The sequence below is a fragment of the Sapajus apella genome, unplaced genomic scaffold, assembly GCF_009761245.1.
Source record: "Sapajus apella isolate SASKATOON/1434 unplaced genomic scaffold, GSC_monkey_1.0 scaffold259, whole genome shotgun sequence".
NCBI classification, from domain to species: domain Eukaryota; kingdom Metazoa; phylum Chordata; class Mammalia; order Primates; family Cebidae; genus Sapajus; species Sapajus apella.
The window spans coordinates 101,427-122,853 of NW_022437199.1; the positions used below are offsets into that span (position 1 = coordinate 101,427).

Consider the following 21,427-nt stretch of genomic DNA (forward strand, 5'->3'; position numbering starts at 1 on the left):
TTCCAAAGTGGATATGCTAGTAGTGTTGGAAGACTGACTAGGATTCCAGCCCACAGGACTTGTGGAACAGATCTCCTATAGCATGCTGCTGCTCAGCAGCCCCTCTAAGTTGACAACTTCTTTGGCCAAGTAATAGAGCAGAGTTTCTGGTACTGGGGATGGTATTCCTTCCACATCACTTTGTCTCTGCTTGTCCTGAGAAGTATGTCTCTCTTCAGGCATGCCTGATGTTTCTCAAGGGTTAAGGCAGGGGCAAGTTTCCTGCCAGGGAAGTCCAGCTTGTGGGGAAGCTGGTTATCCATCTTAATCTCACATTTTCCAGTATAGGAATGATGTTGCCATGCACTTGGGTACTGGGAAGATTGCAAGGAGTGGCATCATGGATATGGAAGTCTAATTCTCTTATTATCTGTACAAAATTTTTTGTTTGTTTGTATTTTCACTTTTCTGTGGCTCCAGGATCTGTCTCTTTCTCATATTTGAGTTCTGGGATATTGCTGATGACAATCACAGCACTAATTTGTTGTTGTTGTTGTTTTCTGAAAGTTGGCTTTCATTAAAGCCAACTTACTTCTGTGCCATCATTTTGGAGCCAGAAATCTCTGAAATATCTTTATTTTTATTTTTTAGGTGTTATGAGCAGACATAAAAAGTGTTTCAAAATGAGTGCTATTTTAATAATAATATCTAATGCTATTACTGTACTAATAGGTAAGTTACATTCTTTATTTTATTTTTCAGGGTATTCTGTATGTGATCCTGTTCCTTTCTGTGTCAATTATGATCTTTTCTCAGTATCTCTTTTCCCATTATTCATAATAACATTTAATTGGTACCAATTAATGCATTTTATTAATTACATGATGAAGTGCCAACTAGAATAACCAGCTTAAAGAAGAACATAAATGACTTGGTGGAGCTGAAAAACACAGCACAAGAACTTTGCAAAGCATACACATAGCTGAATCGATCAAACAGAAGAAAGGATAGCAGAGATTGAAGATCAACTAAATGAAATAAAACACAAAGGCAAGATTAGAGAAAAGAGTGAAAAGAAATGAACAAAGCCTCTGAAAAATGTGGGATTATGTGAAAAGACCTAATCTACATTGGATTGGTGTACCTGAATGTGATGAGGAGAATGAATCCAAGCTGGAAAACACTCTTCAAGATATTATCCAGGAGAACTTCACCAAGCTAGCAAGTCAGGCAAAAATTCAAATCCAGGAAATACAGAGAACACCACAAAGATATTTCTCAAGAAGAGCAGCCCCAAGGCACATAATTGTCAGATTCACCAGGGTTGACATGAAGGAAAAAATGCTAACAGCAGCCAGAGAGAAAGGTTGGGTTACACAAGGGAAGCCCATCAGACTAACAGTGGATCTCTTGGCAGAAACCCTGCAAGCCAGAAGAGCGTGGGGGCCAATATTCAACATCCCTAAAGAAAAAAACTTTCAACCCAGAATTTTATATCCAGCCAAACTAAGCTCCATAAGCAAAGGAGAAATAAAATCCTTTAAGACAAGCAACTGCTGAGAGATTTTGTCACTACCAAACCTGCCTTCCTTCCTCTTGAAAGAAACATTAAACATGGAAAGGAACAATCAGTACCAGCCACTGCAGAAATGTACCAAATGGGAAAGACCATCAACACAATGAAGAAACTGCATCAACTAACAAGCAAAACAACCAGCTAGTAGCAAAATGGCAGGATCAAATTCACACATAACAATATTAACCTTAAATGCAAACAGGCTAAATGCCCCAATCAAAGACACAGACTGGCAAATTCTATAAAAAGTCAAGACCCATCAGCATACTGTATTCAGGAGACCCATCTCACAGGCAAAGACACACAGAGGCTCAAAATAAAAGGATGGAGGAAGATTTACCAAGGAAATGGAGAGCAAAAAAGAAAGCAGAGGTTGCAATCCTAGTCTCTGATAAAACAGACCTTAAACCAACAAAAATCAAATGAGACAAAGAAGGGCATTACATAATGATAAAAATATCAGTGCAACAAGAAGAGCTAACTATCCTAAATATCTAAGCACCCAATACAGGAGCATCCAGATACATAAAGTGAGTTCTTAATGGCCCACAAAGAGACATAGACTCTCATACAATAATAGTGGGAGACTTTAACACTCCACTGTCAATATTAGACAGATCAATGAGACAGAAAATTAGCAAGGATATCCAGGACTTGAACTCAGATCCAGATCACACAGACCTAACAGATATATACAGAACTCTCCACCCTAAATCCAAAGAACATACATTCTTCTCAGCACCACATTGCACTTAATCTAAAATTGGCTGCATACTTGGAAGTAAATCACTCCTGAGGAAATGCAAAAGAACAGAAATCATAACAACCAGTCTCTCAGACCACAGTGCAAGCAGTTAGAACTCAGGATTAAGAAACACATTCAAAACCACACAACAACATGGAAGCTGAACAACTCGATCCTGAATGACTACTGGATAAATAATGAAATGAACGCAGAAATAAAGACATTCTTCAAAACCAATGAGAAAAAAGACACAACATGCCAGAATCTCTGGGATGCATTTAAAGCTGTGTCTAGAGGGAAATTTACAGCACTAAATACCCACAGGAGAAGTGAGGAAAGATCTAAAATCAACACTCTATCATCAAAATTAAAAGAACTAAAGGAAAAAGATCAAACAAATACAAAAGCTAGCAGAAGACAAGAAATAACTAAGATCAGAGCAGACCTGAAGGAGATGGAGACACAAAAAACCCTTCAAAAATCAATAAATCAAGGAGCTGGTTTTTAAAAAAAGATCAACAAAATAGATAGAGCACTAGCCAGACTAATAAAAAATAAAAGACAGAAAAATCAAATAGATGCATGATAAAGGGGATATAACCACTGATTCTACAGAAATGCAAACTACCATCAGAGGTGACTACAAACAACTCTATGCACATAAACCAGTGAATCTAAAAGAAATGGATAAATTCCTGGACACTTACAGCCTCCCAAGACAAAATCAGGAAAAATTTGAATTCCTGAATAGACCAAAAACAAGGTCCAAAACTGAGCAGCAATTAAAAGCCTACCAACTAAAAAAAAGTACAGGTCCAGATGGGTTCACAGCCAACTTTTACCAGACATACAATGAGGAGCTGCTGAAACATTTTTTCTGAAACTATTCCAAACAATACAAAAGGAGGGAATCCTCCGTAACTCATTTTATGAGACCAACATCATTCTGATACCTCTTAGATGCAAAAATCTTCAATAAAATCGCAAACTGATTGCAACAGCACATCAAAAAGCTTATCCATCACCATCAAGCAGGTTTCACCCTGGGATACAAGGCTGGTTCAACATACACAAATCTATAAATGTAATCCATCACATGCGGAACCAAAGACAAAAACCACATGATTATATCAACAGATACAGAGAAGGCCTTTGACAAAATTCAACAGCACTTTATGCTAAAAACTCTCAATAAACTAGGTATCGATGGAATGTATGTCAAAATAATAAAAGCTGTCTATGACAAACCCACAGCCAATATCATAGTGAATACGCAAAAACTGGGAGTATTCCCTTTGAAAACTGGCACTAGACAAGGGTGCCCTCTCTTATCGTTCCTATTCAACATAGTATTGGAAGTTCTAGCCAGAGCAATCAGGCAAGAAAAAGAAATAAAGTGTTTTCAATTAGGAAAAGAGGAAGGCAAATTGTCTCTATTTGCAGACGACATGATTGTATATTTAGAAGACCTCATCATCTCAGCTCAAAATCTCCTTAAACTGATAAACAACTTCAGCAGTCTCAGGATACAAAATCAATGTGCAGAAATCACAAACATTCCTATACACCATTGACAGACAGAGAGCCAAATCTTGAGTGAACTCCCATTCACCACAATTGCTACAAAGAGAATAAAATACCTAGGAATACAACTAGCAAAGGATGTGAAGGACCTCTTCTTTCATGCTCATGGAATGTTTTTTCGTCTGTTTGTGTACTCTCTTATTTCCTTGAGCAGTGGTTTGTAGTTCTCAATATCATGAAAATGGCCATACTGCCCAAAATAATTTATAGATTCAATGCTATCCCCATCAAACTACCATTGACCTTCTTCACAGAACTGAAAAAAAAATCTTAAACTTCATATGCAGCCATAAAAGTGCCCACATTGCCAAGACAATCCTAAGCAAAAAGAACAAATCTGGAGGCATCACATTACCTGACTTCAAACAATACTAGAAGGCTACAGTAATCAAACAGCATGGTACTAGTATCAAAACAGAGATATAGACCAATGGCACAGAACAGAGGCCTCAGAGACAATGCCACACACCTACAACCATCTGATCTTTGACAAACCAGTCAAAAACAAGCAGTGGGGAAAGGATTCCCTGTTTAATAAATGGTGTTGGGAAAACTAGCTAACCATTCCTTACACCTTACACAAAAATTAACTCCAGATGGATTAAAGACTTAAACATAAAGCCTAACACCATAGAAACTCTAAAAGAAAATGTAAGCAGTACCATTCAGGTCTTAGGCATAAGCAAGGACTTCAGAACTCAAACACCAAAAGCAATGACAACAAAAGCCAAAATAGACAAATGGGATCTGATTAAACTTAAGAGCTTCTGCACAGTGAAAGAAACAATTATTAAAGTAAACTGCCAACCAACAGAATGGGGAAAAAAATTTTGCAAGCTACACATCTGACAAAGAGCTAATATCCAGAATCTACAAAGAACTAATACAAATTTACAAGAAACAATCAAACAACCCCATCAAAATGTGGGCAAAGGATATGAACAGGCACTTTTAAAAAGACATTTATGTGGCCAACAAACATGAAAAAATGCTCATCATCACTGATCATTAGAGAAATGCAAATCAAAGCCACATTGAGATATCATCTCATGCCAGTTAGAATGTTGATCATTAAAACATCTGGAGACAAGAGATGCTGGAGAGGATGTGGAGAAATAGGAACACTTTTACACTGTTGGTGGGAGTGTAAATTAGTTAAACCATTGTGGAAGACAGTATGGCGATTCCTCAAGGATCTAGAAATAGAAATACCATTTGACCCAGCAATCCCATTACCGGATATATATCCAAAGGACTATATATTGTTCTATTATGAAGACACATGCACAGGTATGTTCATTGTGGCACTGTTTATAATAGCAAAGACTTGGAACCAACCCAAATGCCCATCAAGGATAGACTGGATAAAGAAAATCTGGCACATATACACCATGGAGTACTATGCAGCCATTAAAAATCATGAGTTCATGTCCTTTGCATGGACTCTGATGAATCTGGAATCCATCATTCTCAGCAAACTGACACAAGAACAGAAAACCAAACACTACATGTTCTCACTCATAAGTGGGTGTTGAACAATCAGAACCCATGGACACAGGGAGGGAAGCATCACACACTGGGGTCTGTTGGGAGGTTGGAGGCTAGGGGAGCAATAGCAGAGAGTGGGGCGGTTAGGGAGGGATAACATTAAGAGAAACATCTAATGTAGGTGACAGGGAGATGGAGGCAGCAAACTACCATGGCATGTGTATACCTATGTAGCAATCCTGCAGGATCTGCACCTGTACCCCGGAACTTAAAGTATAATTTTAAAAATAAATAAATAAATAATCTAAACTAAAAAAAATTATTTTTAGCTGGTTGTTGTACAAAAGCAGAAGAGAAGCTGTTGGTCCAAGGCTGTTTTAGCAGGTGTTTACTATAGTGCATCCACTGTTATGTACATACCATCATATATGTCTTTTATATACCACCATATATATCTTTTCACTTCTGATCAACATTTGGATTGTGCCACATTTTCACTATTGCAATTTGGGTGATTTTGAACAACTTCATATTTTATATTTTTTGTCTTTTAATGAATGGATATAACATGATATTTACTTATAAGAGGAATTATTAAGCACAGAATATTCATAGATTAACCCAAATACAATTTACCATAAATAGTAGATAATCTCAGCAGAAGTGTATGACAATGCCAATAGTTTCATGCCATTTATTACTTTATTGTTGGTTTTATCAATTTTTGCCATTCTGATAAGTGCATGTTACCCAATTTTGGCTTTGACGGTTTTCTGATGCTCAGTGCTGTTCAGTACCTCATAATTACTGTTGATTTAGATGTAATATTTTTACGGGAATGTTTAAATACTTTGCCCATATTTTAGTGTGTTAGCTGTCTTTTTCTGCTTGGTTCATAAGAGTATAAGAATTCTTTAATATTCTAGATGAGACTGTAGTTTAGAGGTATTGCCAATATCTTTTTTAACTATGAAGCTTAAGTTTGCTCTCTTTATCATGCCTTTTAATCAACAGAGCTTCTGAATTTTAAAGTTGTGTAATTGTGTCCTTGTCTATTGTCACTATAACTATATTTTCATTCTAAGAAATTCACTTCACTTCAAAGACATAAAAATATTTTTGTACGGTTTCTACTTTCCTTTCACTTTCCAAAACATAGTCGTCTTAAAGGTAAATTTTATAAATATTAAGAGAGAGAGATTAGCATGCATTTTTCCCATTTAGGTAATCTTTCAACCTGAAACAACTTACTAACAAGACAATACTTTCCCAACTTCACCACAGTTGGTCTTTGTCATCAACCAACTGTGTAGCTGAAGATCATTTTTGCTAAAATTTTATTATATTAAGCTACTCGATTTTATCTATCTTTGTATCTGTATCATTTTGTCTTAATGCAGCAGTCTTGATGTCTGGTTGTTTAAATCTTTTAAAAGTTTTATTTTTTTCTTCAAGTTTGCCTGGAGCATTTTAGATCCTTTATGCTGCCATATAAATCATCTGTAATTTTGATTGAGATTTCAATATACCATAGTCAATTTTCATGGAATCATTATCTTAATATTGAATGATACATATAAAATATTCATTTGGTGTTCCATAATTTCTGCCAGCAATTTTTTATAGCTTTCAGAATAGATTTCACACACATCGTTTTCAGAATTTATTTTAAAAAGACTCAGTGCTCTATAATGCAATTGTAAGTAGCGTAGAAGTATTTTTATTAACTCTATTTTCCTATTCAGTCTGTTGCGGGCATATAAAAACTGTCTATATGTATTTAATATATATCTATGTGAGCCTCATATAGCAAATTTGCTATAGTTAACTATTCATTTTCGTAAATTTTCTTCAGTTTCTTTTGCAGGTTCTATGTAAAAATTTAGATTATCTCCCAATAATAATTGTTTTCCTTATTCTGTTGGAATCCTTAGGCCTTTTTTTTCGTTGTATTCCCTTATTTTACCAGCTATAGCTTCCAGTACAAGGTTGAGCATCAGTAGTGACAGCTTACATGTTTGTCTCACTCTGAATATCAATGAAAACATTTTTAATATTTCCCAGATTAAAGGTCATCTCTTTACTTCTCTAATTTAAAAAAGCAAATGCTTTACCTTGATCTATTGAGATATTTATCTCTTTTTTCTGCTAATAGGTTGAACTACACAGATTTTATATTAAGATAAGCTTCAATTTCTGTGATAGATTCAACTTGATCATAACCTATTAACCTTTTAACATTTTTCAATTAACTGAATAGTATTTTGTTTAAGATATATGCACATATGTTCATAAGAGATTGACTTATAATTTCTCTTTCTTTTAATACTATTGTCAGGTATTGATGTGATTATAATGGCTTCTTAAATTGGGTTGGAAAGTATTGCCTCCCATCTTATTTTCTGAAAGAGTGTGTATAACGTTGGTGTTATGCCTTTCCTAAATGATTAGAAATATTTCTACAGAAGCCATCTGGACTGGGAGATTTCTTTAGTGTAATTTTTTAAATTAAAGATTTAATTTTTTAATAAGATATAGTATTTTTTAGATATACTACTTTTATCTTGTCGGTTATGTTAAACTGTGTTCTAGAAATTTTTCTACATTTTCATTATTTGTGTTGCTAATTTGTGTTTTTACTCTCACTTTTAAATTGTTTTAAATCAGTTTTTCTAGTGATCAATCTTATTTTAGAGTATTCAACAAAGGTCATCTTATGACTAAAATTTTTTTCTGTTTGGCATTAACTTTTTATTCAATTGGTTTCTGTTCTTTTTGTTTTTTAAACTGTGTCTTTCTACTTTGGTTTTATCACTATTATTAACTTTGTAAGATAGAATAATTATCATTTCAAAAGTCTTAATCATTTCAGAAACATAAATTTAAGGCAATAAATTTTTCTTTAAGCTTTAAGAGAGTTGCTGTATCTCACAAGTTTAGTTGCATCCTGTAAGTCTGGATGCTACAGTGTTTTGAGACCATGGAAGACAGACAGGATTTTAATGTAAAAGATTATGGTCAATGCGAAATTTGTATATCTATCATATGATAGGTTGAAAAAATTTTATATCTTGTCATGTTAGGTCAAATGACAGTAGTTGAGGATTTATTAGGGCATTTATATTCCTTTCAACTTCAACTTCAGTGATGTGTAGGCCTTCCTGGAGCCACCAGAATTATTCTACTTGTGTAGGTCACCTTTACCATTTCTAGGTAAATGAAATAAAATAAATCCTAGCATTATCTAAGAGTAATACAAACACTAATTTTTATTACACAGTATATGAGAGATATATATGCACATGTGTGTATATAGATATATACACACTTATCTGTACACATACATATATACATATATATACACACATGTGTGTGTATGCATATAAAATTTTATCTTCTATAGACCTTTGGCCCCAGATGACTATAGGTGATAATTCAACTAATTATTTTGCCACTGTGCTCCACTGTCATCAGCATCCTATTTCTTCCTTTCTTTCTTTTTTTTTTTTTTTTTTGATGAAATAGACTTTAAACCAAATCAGCATCCTATTTCTAACTGGTAGTTGGATCAATGCCTTTGAAGTGAATACATAAAAACTAACACCGTATCTCATCCTCAAGGTCTGTTTCCTTAGAATTATGTTTGGTACCAAAAACTGATTCAGTCTGGGTGTGTTCCAAAAAACAAACACGTATTGTGAGAATAAGGCTTTAATATAGAAATTAGGGATAGCATGAATGTGGGAAGTTCCGGGACTGATGCATAACTGAAGACTGGGGCTGTGTAGCTGAAAGAGAAATGATGACCAATAATATTCGCATAATGCATTAACGCATTTGGAAGAAAGCCTAAGAAGCTAACAAAACTGCAATACAGGAACACATAGAAAGACCTGTGAAGTTCCTATGCTCATGGTCTACAGAAATTATACCTTCTTCTTTACTTCCAAATCTCATGCAAGTTCCATTCATTGGCTAGCAGAAGGCTATACAGTGATGGTGATACCTAGCTGACAACAAACAATCCAACTTACTTTGTATTTTGTTTTATTATTTTTGTGACTTCTTTGTAGATTAAATCATGTATCTAGATTCATGACTGATTAATACAAATTATTGTTGGGATTACTCTTAGATAATGCTAGAATTTCATTTTATTTTATTTACCCAGAAATGGAAAGGGTACCCTACTCAAGTAGAATAATTCTGGTGGCTTCTGGAAGGCCTATATATCACTGAAGTTGAAGTTGAAAGAAATATAAATGCCATGATATATCCTAAACTACTGTCATTTGACCTAACATGACAAGACATAAAATTTTTTCAAACTGTCATGTGATAGTTATACAAATTCTATAGTGACCATAATCTTTTACATTAAAATCCTGTGTCCAGTGATCTCAAAATACATATTATTCTATATGGTCCTAAGATATGCATTTGTCTCATTTTCAGTTAAACTAACTCCAGATTCTCAAAGATTTTGCCCATGTGATTGGATTGGTTTCCAAAACAAATGCTATTATTTCTCTAAAGAAGAAGGAGATTGAAATTCAAGTAAATACAACTGTTCCACTCAACATACTGACCTAACTAAAATTGACAGCAAAGAAGAAATGGTAAGTAATTTATGATACATTCTTTGTGAATTATCTTGAGTTGGAACATTAGAAATATTCAAATACCATTAAAATTTTGAAGTCTTTTTACTCATGCCTATCTATGCAGAATATTGAAGGTGTTCAGAATATGCCATGTGACATAAAGGTGAAAAACCTAGTGATACTTTGTTTGAAGAATGTAAGACTGATATCAAGTAGTAGACTGAGTAACTATCTTCGTATTTTAAAGAGTATACATAGAAGATAATGTTTGGAAACATTTTAAGAGCCAGTACTCTGCCAAGAAAGGAAAATTGTCTGAGGAAGGAGGGGCTTCTCCATTCTACTTCCTGAGAGAAACTTTGCCCCGACTTCCCCATTTTGTTTTGCTGCCTGTCTCTGAGGTCCCATGCAGCTTCCATTGGAACCCTTTCCACCAGTAATGCAATAAAGAGGAAAATCAAAAGTTTCCTCCTACACCGGAGTATAAATTTTCAGTGAGAATGACCATGTCTTCTCTGAAATTTTATCCTTATTGTTGCTGCACAAAATCAGGTACAAATGAAAAGTCTAATGAATCCTTGTTGAATAAATTTTGATTTACATGACAAAATCTTGATGAGTAAAGAGATTCTCCAAGAACTTTAAAACGGGATTATAAAACCACACCTCTGCATTTGTGAAATTTGTTTTTTCCCCTAGTGACTTATGTTGTAAACATACATTTTTACTTACCTTTGTTTGGGCTCTTTAAGAATGAAAAGAAAATATGAGAGGTAGTATAGCTTGATTAAAAATATTTTTTTGCAAATAATTTGCTATTGAGAAGTGTTTCAATGAAAAGCAGGATAGCACAAGAGTCCACATTGTTAAGACAGTTGTGTGTTGCCTTTGTGGTGAACAAAGTTTATTTATGCAATCTGCCTGAAGATCGGTTCAAATTTAAATGCATGTGAATCAGGAGGGACCAGTTTATACGTCAGTGCAAGGAAACAAAACTATTTTGCAAGAAACAAAAGGTAATAAAATGTTGAAACCTAGATGGATTAGGAGTAGATACTGTAAATCAAGAACTAAGCTGCAAGCTTAACATCATAGGGCTTCTTTAGCCAATAGTGTTGCTGCTGAATTTTGCAAGACTTTTGAAAATGAACATTCTGAGAAATTCTCTGTTTCTTAGAGTTTCTCTTGGTGGGAAAAAAGCCATACAAGCAACAAGATGGAAAAATAATGAATGTTAATAAAAGGAAAGATGAAGAAAGGTAAAGACAATCAATATTCAAATAAGTATATTCACTCTAGGAATATTGTCAGCGAAGACTGACTAAATAGTGAGGATCATGGAATGTAAAGACCAGGGGTACACAAAAATAATTTGTTTTAAACCTAAGAGAAATCTTCAAATGTATCAGGGAAGAATGCTTGTATTGTTTGGATGAAGAAAAAACATCGATCATAAAATATCCTAATACATTTTGAAGATCACGGGTTACTACTATGTAATATATACACTGGCAAAATCTAAGTGACAAACAGAGTGAAGTAAAGCTGTCCGTGGAGTGGAGAAGAAATTTGCATGAGAATTTTAATGGATTATTTAAAATAGTTTAAATGTACATTTTAATTATAAAATAATAGGAGATGAAGTTTGTCTTACAAAATACTTTTATATCTATTTCCACCTATTTAGAATTATTTCACTTCTAACAAACGGCTAAAATGGGGCAAGCTTTTACTGAGCAAATAATGTTAACATTTTTCACAGAGCAGGCTTAGGAAATCTCCCAGTTCTCCGTCACCAAGACCACTCAAGCTCTCTCCTGAAGCCTTTCCCGAAGTTCTTTCCTGAGTCTAGACTATGAATCACCCTCTTTTCCTTGGGCATCTGCATTTACATGGACTATTCTACTCCTCTCTTGGAGCACATCCTGTATCAAAGTTTCCCTTAAAGACTCATTCTTTTTTTCTGTAAATTCCAATTTCACATTGTCTTCATTACACTCACAACTTCTCCATATCTAGTAGAATATTTTCTAACATTATGTTTACATTATTTTCCTCACTATAAATAAAGGCCTTTGAACGTATGACAGTGTTTTTATTAATCTGTTTATTTGTAAATCCAAACTTGGCCCAACTAATTAATTTTTTTAATTGGTTTATTCAATGCTGTGAAGATGGTGTATTAAAACGCCAAAAGCTACAAGTTTCACTGTTGGTGTAGATGGGATTTGACCATAGTGTTGTGATTTGGCCTAACTCCTTTATACTTATCTTAAATTCAAAAGTAGAGTGATACAATGTGAAGCTTGTAATTTCCAAGCTATTTAGCAGCAGAGTAGCCTCAAGGACTTTCTCATATAATTCTATGATTAAAGAAAAAAGTCGAGGGTATTAGTAAGTTAAACAATGCATCAGCAGGAGAAATGTCAGGAAAAAAATTGTATTTATTTCTAAATGATGTATTTGGAAATGTAAATGTTTAGCAGAAAAATAAAATTTGATAATTAGATTATAAAGAAACTGGATATATGAGGGTGTGTGTGTGTGAGTGTTTACATATATAGTTTGGGGAGATAAACTGAAGTAAGACAGAGCACTAAAATGAAGCTACTACTGTTTACTGGGAAGTGGGCAAATAGCATAAGCAAATATTAGAAATGCTATGCAAAGGCTCAATTTCAAACCTTGGCTTTCTTGTAGCTTAGTTTGAAAATTGTGAAGGAATAGATATTCAAATTGAAACTTTATCAATTTAGAATCATATCTAAAGAAAACATATCTCACATATTTGTTTCACAAATCAGAAAACTGAAGGTCAGAGAAAAAAAGTAATTTTTAAAAATTCCATAGCTATTTTCTAGTGAGGCCAGGAGTTGAACAGTTGTTGCCTTGCACTTCACAACCTACAAAACAAGAGGTACACAATAGGTTGTAGTAAAAATTGACATGTATGATTTTGAAATTAATTTTGTTTCTAAAGGATTTTCTTAGGCGGTACAAACACAGTTCTGATCACTGGATTGGGCTGAAGATGGCAAAAAATCAAACAGGACAATAGGTAGATGGAGCTAAATTTAACAAATCATGAGATTCTTTCTTTCTGGAATCACTTAAATTTAGATAGTGCAGCCTTCTCTAGGACTTATGCTTTAGCTAAATTTCTCTAAAGCCCAATATTTTTGTACATGTTAGTAAGATGAAGGAGACATTGAGTATATATTGAGATTTATTTAAGGAGTCAACCATGAAGGTTGGAAATTAAGATAGAAGGGAACAAATCTCCTTGTTGGCTATTTCAAAAATAAAGACCTGAGATTCATGTACACAACCACCTCCACCCCAATTTAAACTTTTGTCTAATTATAAACTATCTTGTCCAATTATATGCCTCTTCTTTAAACTTTTTATTGCCTATTTTCTGATGTCTTTTACAGGTCAATTTCAATTTGATGTTCATTTTAATCTGGTTTCACTTGCAATTTCACTATTATGCAATTTGTCCTGGGCTTCATATCTTGGAGTTTTAATTTGGAAAATGTGTGTACACACCCTAAATGGTGACTCTCAGTCACTCAGCCACTTAGTTTATGTTAGAGTTTCTCAACAGAAACACTACTGATATTTTGTGCTGAATACTTCTCTGTCATAGAAAAGGGGTACTTTTCTTTGTGCATTGTAGGATGTAGGCAGCATCCCTGGATTCTACCCACTAAATGACAGAAACTATCCACCCTACTCAACCTCTTCCTCCACTTTTGACAATAAAAAAGCATCTCCAGATATTGTCAACTGTTTCTTGGAAGCAAAATCACCCCTAATTGAAAACCATTGGTTTATATGAACTGGTACCTCCACTGATTACATGTAACTAACCTAATGCCAGTTTAACATATACAAATTCTTGGAAAAGAAACTCTTTTGATCCAAACTAGTATAGGTATCTCAACACTAGCAAGAGAGAACTGTGCCAGAGCACACCTTTCAGCACTTAAGACAAGTAGAATTTTTGTTTAAAGCTGTCAGTGGGCAAGGAAGAAACCACATGACTACATAATGGCTAATCACTTTGTTGCAAGTTTGTTATGAAAGGGAGTGAAGAATGTGCCTACCTCAGTGATGATGGTACAGCAACAGCTAGATGCTACACAGAAAGAAAATGGATTTGCAGGAAAAAAATACACTAAGTTAATGTCTTAGATAATAGGGCAACAAAAAATAAGATTATTAAGGATGAAACAAACTAAGTTTTTTTTTAATTAAACAAAGTTGAAGTTTTGTATCTGTCTGGTTAATTTATTCTTATGAATCAGGCTACACATAAAACTCACTTCAAACACTGGCAAAAATGGTTACAGGTATTCTGCTGAGTTTTTTTTTTTTTTTTAACTTTAAGCCAGAAAATGATTTTGGAGATCAAGGATAGACATGGCACTTTGACAGGACTTTCATGTCCGAATTTGAAACAATTTGAGTACCAGAATAGGAGATTATAACCTATTGAACAAAATGTAAAACTGGGAGTCCACAAAGATATAACTGGAAAGATGAAGTACCTTTTGACAGAGCAAGAATTGCACTGAACAACGTCACACAGACAATGGCTATTTTATTCAAGACTGTTACCACAGGGAAAAGTCTGAACTAAAATTTTAGTTCAGTCTGAATTAAATCTGCCAAAACAAAATGGGGTGGGGCATTAAGAATGAAGGTGAAGAGGAGCTCATACACCATCCGCATTTGCTAATTGGCTTTACCCAAAAGAAAATTAAACTTTCTTTGATCTGTAAAAATTGATGAAACAAATGGGGTCATTCTTGTCATATGCAACTAAAACAGAGTGGACAGGCCAGGGGAAAAAGGCACTCAGGGCACATAGCATTGCTTCAAAAATGTAATTTTCTACAAACCTAGTTGCTAAAACTGCCTGTTGTAGCCTAAAACCAGTTTTACCTAACAGTTGCTAAAATAACTTGCTGTGACTGCAAGACTGGTTTTACCCACCACTGTCACACACCAATCAGAACTTGCCAGCTCCTCGAAACTTTACTACAGCCAGTAAACTTTCTTTCAAAACAATACATAACTTTCTTTTTTAAATAACACCTCCAATCTTTGTTTTTTTCTTTAGACAAACCAAAGACCCCCTGGTCCCTACAATTATGCCAAATTACAATTTGCACCTCTCTAATAAAACATTTTAAATGCAGAGATCTGTCCCTATATTTTATTTTGATTTTGACCTACTTGGTGTCCAGCTGTGTTCCAAAGCTGACTCAGCTTGGGAGAATCACTGGTCCACAGCGCTAGGGCATGACGTACTCACACAGGAGCTCATTGACTCTCATGACTGCACTGCTTCTGCAAGTTGCCTCATTTCTTCCTGGTGAGTCTCTTGGACTCAACTCCCAATTTTAGTTAACTTCTGTTTTATTTGGATTTTGGCTGGAGATGTCTTTCTCCTTCTGATTGGAAGATCTCCTCTTAGGGAGAACTATTTTCCTCCTGGCAGATCTCAGCTATGAGGTCTGGGTGACAGGATTTCTCTTTTCAGGTTAAAGCCTCCACAAAAGCATTTTTCTTTTTTCCTTCATTTGGAGAAGGCAGCTGATCTTCCTTCTTGGGTTTATTTGGCTTTTTCATAATCAGTGCTTGCATTTAATTGGCTTTTGTGTATTTGGCATTAAACAAAGTCATCTAGATAAATTTAGTTACAAATGGATTCTCAAAGTTTAAAGGCATGCCAACATATTTTCTGGGACTCCAGCTGGTAACATATTCAAATATTGCAGAGATCCTTCAACAGTCTATTCTTAAATCTAAACTAAAAGACCACAGCTATAAAATTATATACTCCAAATAAGCCTCATCTCTTAATTGAGTGCCTTGCTACAAAACAGTATCTCAAAGCTAACTGACACGCTTTCCTCTCCAGGCCTTTCCCCTTGTCTTATAATTCCTCCTCTTTATCTTTCTCTAAGCTAAACTTTTTTTCCAAGCTCCTCAAATATTCTGGTATACTGGTTATGTAAGCAGAAACACTTGTGGCCAGGCACAGTGGCTCACGCCTGTAATCCCAGCACTTTGGGAGGCCGAGGCGGCCAGATCACGATATCAGGATATTGAGACCATCTTGGCCAACATGGTGAAACCCCTCTCTACTAAAAATACAAAAATTAGTCAGGCATGGTGGTGCATGCCTGTAGTCCCAGCTACCCTGGAGGCTGAGGCAGGAGAAACACGTGAACCCAGGAGGCAGAGGTTGCAGTAAGCTGAGATTGCACCACTGCACTCCAGTCTGGTGACAGAGGGAGACTGTCTCAAACAAAATAAACCAAAACAAAACAAAAAACACTTAAACACTTGAAAGTCAGAAAATAAAAAATAAAATCATTTTTACTTTTATGCTGTTTCTTAAAAGCAAAAGGTGAAATTCCCATGTAAAAGACACCTTTCTTGTACCAAAAGGAATGGCAACATTATTATGGCCGAAGACAAGTAGTTGAGACCAAGAAAATAGTGTATGAACCTTGTTACAATCTTCTGGGGGGCCTCCTCACATAATTGAGTCACATTCTGAAAGTTAACTATTCCTTGTCTGATCCAGAATGTTGGTAACTGACTCAACTGTCTGTCTCCAAAATTTGGTTCACAGCCTTTGTAAAATTGCTTCTTGACAAAGCCAAACTAAAAGAAAAGAAAACTTAAGGTTTAGCCTTATCCCATTTTGTCAAAGAAAAAAAGATTTAGATTCAAATGTTTTTAATCAACTGATGAGTTAATATGTTTTACTATTTTATGACTAAACTCTAAGCTATAAGGTCTCTTTCTAGGGATATATGTTTAGAAGTGTTTCTACATATGTACATATATTACATTATATATTAAGTCTAAATGATAAAATGCACTGTCGTTGGCCAGAAATTTCTTTAAAAATTTTATTAGGATAAATGGGCATGCATATAAAATACATTTTAATTATACAAATCTTTTATTTAGTTCACATGACTTAAATAAACTTCAAATAAATAGATTGTTTTTAAGTTGTTAATAAAACAAAATTAGAAATGTTTTCAAAATTGTGAACATACATTTTTGCCTGAGTTAACTGGTCAGTTTTATATTTGCCCCTACTAGATATGTTAGTCATAAACCTATAAACCCAGTTTCAAACAAAACAATGTTTGTGTAATTTTTTATAAGATTAATAATTGATATTGAATTAATTTGATAGTATTAATTTAATAATTTAATAGAGTTAGGGTTACATTTAGGCATTATTAAATTAAAATTTAATTATTAGTTAATATATTTAATTAAAAGTTAATTACAGTTTAATAAAAATATATTTTCTGAGTTAACAATGAGGTGTACATCCATTTAATTCTAATCTTCTTGCTTAAACATCTGATATTAACTAGCTACAAATTGGTTAATAAAAAAATAAAATGAGTAGCTCTAATAGCTACATTTTCATAAGTAATCCAGATATAATTGTCAATAAATAAGTTGGATAATTACTAATAAAATAATGTTTGTGAATGAAGTTTTTATATAACTTAAAATCTTAAAAGTTACCTTAAGTTAAATATTACGTACTCATTAAATGCTTGGGTAATACTCGAATTAGTTAAAAAATTAAAATAAATTGTTAAATACATTTCTTCTAGCATCTTAAATTTTATAAAGTTATTGGACTTTTATAAAAATATTTATTTGTCTTTTATAAAAAGATTAGTCTTTTTTAAAAAAAGATTTATTAGTTTTTTATAAAAAGACTAATAATATCTAGGTTTTTAATCAAAATACAAATTTTAAAAGATTATTCTGTATGAAAAAATCTTACATAATTTTCTGTCCTAAGATAAAATGATTAGTTGCCCCAAAAGAAATAAAAAATTATAAGACTAAGACTGGAGGTTTTAAAAACATTATAAAAGGTCTAAGCAAGTTAAAGAATAGTTATAAAAGATGGGTGTTATACAACAATACTTGCCGACATGAAGAGGGGAGTAGGATTGAAAATGATGGGATAAAGGATGCTTTAACTTAATTGCTTAATCGTTTTTATCACTTTTAATAATGCAGATATGTGTTATGAATGTGTGTAAATGTGATTAAGGGTTAACAATGGAAAAAAAAAGATGAGTTTTATAAAAGAGGTTTTGTGTGTGATTGAGATTGAAAAAAAAACAACAACTATGTTTTTCTAAAAAGTAAACATTGGTATCAAGGGATTTAGGAACAGAGAAATCCCTCCCTTCCTCTGCCTTGGAAGTGCCTACCATGCGTCCAAGTGCGAGCTCCTCGCCAACCTGCACATCACAGCCCTGCTGAATGTCTCCCGGCGGACCTCCGAGGCCTGCACGACCCGCCTACACGACAAACGGATCCCTGCGGAAGACAGCCACACGGCTGACATTAGCTCCCACTTTCAAGAAGCAGTAGACTTCATTGACTGTCGGGGGAAAGGGAGGCAAGGTCCTGGTCCACTGAGAGGCTGGGACCTCCCGTTCACCCACCATCTGCATGGCTTACCTCATGAAGACCAAGCAGCTCCGCCTGCAGGAGGCCTTCGATTACATCCAGCAGAGGACGGGTATGGTCTCACCCAACTTTGGCTTCATGGGCCAGCTCCTGAAGTACGAATCTGAGATCCTGCCCTCCACGCCCAAGCCCCAGCCTCCCTGCTGCCAAGGGGAGGCAGCAGGCTCTTCATTGAGAGGCCCTTTGCAGACACTGAGCCCTGACACGCAGGGTGCCTACTGCACATTCCTGCCTCGGTGCAGGCGCCGGTGCCCACCCACTCGACAGTCTCGGAGCTCCGCAGAAGCCCTGTGGCCACGGCCACATTCTGCTAAAACTGGGGTGGAGGAACCAGCCCAGCCCCAAGAGCAACTGTGATTTTTGGTTTTACGACTCATGGACATTTCATACCTGTGCAGTACTGAAGACCTCACTCTGTCATGCTGCCCCGGCGAGACAGCGAGTGGTCACCAGGCTTGCAAATGAACTTCAGACGGACCTCGGGGTAGGCTCTCGGGACTGAAGGAAGGCCAAGCCACTGGGGCAGCACACACGTGCTGACTACTGTGCTTCCAGGTTCCCTTCCCTCTCGGGACTGCCCAGTCCTTGCACCTCAAAGTTCGCCTTTTCATTTCAAGCATAAGGCAGTAAACCTGCAGCAACATGGGAGCAAGAAGTTGCTGGACCAGGAGAAAAGGCAGATACGAAGCCAATTCATTTTGAAGGAAGCACAATTCCCACCTTATTTTTTGAACTTCGGCAGTTTCAATGTCTGTCTCCGTTGCTTCAGGGCATAAGCTGATCACCGTCTAGTTGGGAAAGTAACCCTACAGGGTTTGTGGGGACATGATCAGTATCCTGATTTGAAGCCTGAGGTGTTTTTTAGATACCTTCTTGGGTCCAGTGAGGCAATTGGTTGAGGTAGCAAGATGCTGGCTTTTCTGGTTTTTTTGTTTTTTGTTTTTTGACCGTGGGTTCTTCACTGACCTTGGACTTTGGCATGATTCTTATTCATACTTGAACTCGTCTCATTCCACCTCTTCTCAGAGCAACTCTTCATTTGAGAAAAGAGTTTTTCAGATCGTGGACCAAAAATAGTCATCCCCTCGAGGTGGTGGCAGTACATGCCTGGAGGAGAAGGGTACTTGCTGTGTATCCTGGGTCAGTGGTGTTGTTGAGCACTGGTTTCCTGTCGTTCTGTGTGCTTATGTCTCTTGTGACAGTTGTTCTCCTCCCTGCCCCTGGAGGTTGTCTTCAAGCTGTGGACTTCTGGGATTTACTGAGTTTGCAATGTGGTACTACTTTTTTTTTCTTTCTTTTTGTCTGTTGGTTATTTCTCTGGGGAAAAGGCAATAATTTTCTAAAACCCATGTAAATGTGAAGAAAAGCAGTATGTTGATGGTTGTTGTTGTTTGTTATAGTGTAAAATAAAAATTGTAAAAGAAAAAAAAAAAAAAGGGAATACCATGGAGAACCGTGAAAAGGCCTTTTTGCTTTATTGTCCACTCCAGCAACGTTTTTCCTCTGGTTCTAACTTTGCTGTTTTGGCCTGACAGTAAAATACTTACCGTGAAAGCCTAGAAAAGCAGTATTTTTCTCCAATATAATTTGATTTTGTACTCTTTGCTTTTCTTGATATATCTAATTGTTGCATTTATAATGTTAGACACATTTTTTTGTTTGATTAAATTCAAGTGTCCTTTTAGTCAGGTCCAACTTCCAGATTATCTAAATCAACACTTTATAAGGAGAAAAAATCACACTGCAAAAGATTACCCTTTTGGTAGCTGGCTTAAAATAAAAAGATTTTACATTTCATCAAAATAAATTTTGTGTTGCCTTTATTAGGTTTTTAATTATTTAAAAAACTGAGCTTTAAAATGATTAAGATTTTTCCATTCATGTGACTTTCTACATTATTGTTGAAGTTTTTTGATAATCGCTCTGGTTTAATGAGTTATTATTTTACAGTGACCCATGCTTCTGTTTTAATCAAGTATCTTTTAAACTTATACATAATATTTATATATATTTATGAGATACATGTGATATTTTGGTAGATGAATAGAATATATAAGGATTAAGTTAGTGTACTTAGGGTATCCATCCTCTTCAATGTTTATTTTTCCTATGTGTTGAGAATATTTCAAACCCTCTCTTTAGATACATTAAAATATACAGTGCGTTATTGTCAACTATAGTCACCCTACTCTGCTATAGAACATTAGAACTGATAATGTTCTTATGTCATTTATTTGAAAGGTTGTTTTTACTCAAATGTTTTGTCTTTCAGGTATAAAGAAAGTTTCTCTCCTACGCTATCTATAATTTACAGCAATTTGATAAAATATACTTTTGTGAAAAAAGATAAAAGCATTTGCTATTTTTTCTCCTTACTTGATTCCTGAAAAATTTTAAATGTACTTTTTAGTATTTCTTATGTCAATATGGTTATTTATGTAAAGTTATTTACATAAGTCCAATAAAATTCTGCTCTCAATAGCAGAATACAATTAAAAACATAGGTTACATTACTAAGGCTTTGTCTGAAATGTCATACTTAACAATATCCATAACATGCTTAACTTTGAAGGTTCACAGCCTTACAATGAGTATATAAAAACTTACTTCCTAGGAGTCCCAAAGACATTAAAACTATAAATAAAATCTAAAGTTTGCCTTAGTTTGGCAAGAGGTTTTAAAATCTGATATTTCTGTATAATCAATGCAGAAAAAAAGTAAGTTTCTAGAAAAAAACTGTAATACATCTGTTGTTAGATCATAACCCTGTACATTGTTTCTGAGTGCTTGTTATCCATCTCTAGACTAGGCAAAGCCATAAATTATTCTACGTTCCTCTAATCCAACTTTCTTGCATCAAAGTAAAAAAATGAGAACTTCTCTGTTCCTAAATCCCAATAAGCTGAA

The 21,427-nt window shown here is 34.9% G+C and overlaps 2 pseudogenes across 1 annotated transcript; both read left to right on the forward strand.

The window, feature by feature from the left end:
• The first annotated feature begins 611 nt into the window (after nucleotides 1–611).
• On the forward strand, nucleotides 612–14,255 carry LOC116545319 (annotated as a pseudogene). The gene is made up of 4 exons (XR_004266271.1): nucleotides 612–711; nucleotides 9,828–9,991; nucleotides 12,957–13,060; nucleotides 14,052–14,255. The product of XR_004266271.1 is annotated as a C-type lectin domain family 2 member B-like (transcript).
• Nucleotides 14,256–15,286: 1,031 nt separating this feature from the next.
• LOC116545338 lies at nucleotides 15,287–20,327 on the forward strand (annotated as a pseudogene).
• Nucleotides 20,328–21,427: the final 1,100 nt, after the last annotated feature.